This window comes from Bison bison, unplaced genomic scaffold (assembly GCF_000754665.1).
Source record: "Bison bison bison isolate TAMUID 2011002044 unplaced genomic scaffold, Bison_UMD1.0 scf7180017847268, whole genome shotgun sequence".
Taxonomy (NCBI): domain Eukaryota; kingdom Metazoa; phylum Chordata; class Mammalia; order Artiodactyla; family Bovidae; genus Bison; species Bison bison.
The window spans coordinates 43,006-45,587 of NW_011477841.1; positions in this window are offsets into that span (position 1 = coordinate 43,006).

Genomic DNA, 2,582 nt, shown 5'->3' on the forward strand with positions numbered 1-2,582 from the left:
CAATCCCTATTAAACATTTTCTGGGATTAAAAATCATCTGGGGAGATTGTAAAAATTCCACCGCCCAAACTGCACCCATTACCAATTAAGTCAGAATTTCTCTTTCCAAAGAGCCAACTTTTGGATTCATTGTTGTTCTCTATTGTTTTTGTTTTCAATTATATTAACTATTCTTTATTATTTCCTTCCTCCAGCGTACTTTCGGTTTATTTTGCTCTTCTTTTTTCTATTTTCTCAAGGTGGAAGCTTATTCATTTGTAACTTTTCATCTACTCCTCATATAAGCACTTAGTGCTATAAATTTCCCACTCAGCATTGATTTTGTTACAAGCTACAAGTTTTGATATGCAGCATTTTCATTTTCACTCAGGTCAATGTATTTTATTTCCCTTGGAGACTTCCTCCTCGACCCATGGATTAATAAGTGTGTTGTTTAGTTTCCAAGTGTTTGAAGACTTTCCTGTAGTCTTTCATTTCTAGTCTGATTCCATTATGGTCAGATAATATACTCTGTATGATTTTAATTTTTTCATATTTGTTGGTTTTTTTTTTTTCATGACCTGGGATATAGTCTATCTTGGTAAATATTACATGTGCACTTGAAAAGTAAGTATATAATGTTACTGAAGTTCCCAACTATAACTATGGATTTATATCTATTAATATTTCTCAGTTATCTAGAGTTTTGCTTCATGTACTTTGAAGTTCTGTTGTTTGGTGCATACACATTTAAGACTGTCCTGTCTTCTGGGTGGAATGACCCTCTGAATCATTATGCGGTGCTCCTTTTGTCTTTTGTAATTTTTTTTTTGCTCTGATGTCTAATTTATCTGATATTAGTATAGCCACCCCAGCTTTCTTTTGATTGGCATGTGCATGGTATGTCTTTTTCCACCCATTTACTTTTAAACTACCTGTATTGTTGTATTTAGTTCGAACACTGTGAAATGTGTTTACTCCATTTTGTTTGGAACAGGAAATTTGCTCTCTATATTATTTTTGCAATTCCTCTCTAAATTTAGACATATTATCTCAAAATCTCTTATTTCAAGATAAAAAATGTGACTGTTAAAAACTTAAGTATACGATTAAAGGGGCATTTTATTCATGTCCCTAACATGATGGGAAGAGTATTAAGAAAGGAAAATCAACCTGAGAGATTTTCACTTACTGCATTCTCTCAGAACAAGGAAACAAAGAAACAAGTAAAATTTACAGGCCTAGAAGTAACTGGGAGGCTGATTCCCTATCTGAGGGCCATAAGAAGGAAAGTCAGTTCGTAACAAAGATGCATCTATTTTTCCTTAAAAGATAAATATCCACCACACCTGGTGCTTATTCTTGGGTCAGGGGAGTTGTTTTTTCCCCAATACTTGCATTTTCCAGTTTCTCTGTATGGATTTGTTGTTTTACTACATATTAACATTTTCAAAAGGTTAACAGAATTTAAAATGTACAACTTGAGAAGGAATAAAAGTCTAAGTAATTAGTTATACCACTTGTTAGTTCTGTAAAAGAAGTGAGTGAGAAAGCTGGAAAGTACTGACTAAAATGTGGCTTTCTGAGAATTAGTTGAGTTCAGTAATTTATGCCGTTCATGCTTCAGTACCCCAGGAAGCCAGATTTGGATACAGATAAGTAGTCATTTGAGACTAACAGCAAAATTTACCCCTGAACTGTTTTAAACATGACCCAAAAGAACCACTAAAAAGATCTAAGATGAGGACTAGAGAGCATAGATGGAAACTATCTGCTCTTGGCCCTTAAAAAACAACAAACTTCCATGTAAACTAAAAGCATCCATATAGGAATATGAATCACAGAAAGAGGAAAGGAAACAGGTTTTTCTTCTCTATCCATCTCAGTGCAATTTTAATTATTACAAGGAACAGTGTTTTACAAAAATGATGGACAGATAAAAAATAAAACTCTCAAAAATCTGAAATAAAGGCTTTGCTGTTGTGTGTGGAAAATGACTACTTTGTCAAAAATACCTGTGAACTCAGACCATGATTGACTATCATAGTGATGAAACTTTCCTGGACACTGAGCCTCAATATTTTCTTATCTGAGAATCTGCAGTTTAATTTCATCCTTCAAGATCAAAGGTATGTAAGTTAACTTGGTCCATTGATTTGATCAATTTATGGAGAACTGCCAGGCAACACAAGTCCACAGAATAACTCATCAGTTTATAATGCTTAAAACAACTTTGGGCAAAGTGTCGAGAATTGAACAGAGACTAAAACACCCAAAGACACTCACCAACCAATATATCTTTTTACATATCTAAATCTAACCTCTATTTGACCACACCAGTGACAGGGAGCAACTATCTAACAAGGCAATCCATTTTCATTTTTAGGCAGCTCTAAACAAATAACAACTTTCTATGACAAAAAAAGTCTGCCTTTATACTAAGACTTGTTTCTGTTAACAGATTCCAATCTCTCCCTACCTTTATTCCCAAATTATCTCTTGCCTTACATCATTTTTCTCTGTGTGCTGTGTTTAGTTGCTCAGTTGTGTCCAACTGTTTGCGACCCCATGGACTGTAGCCCGCCAGGCCCCTCTGTCTATGG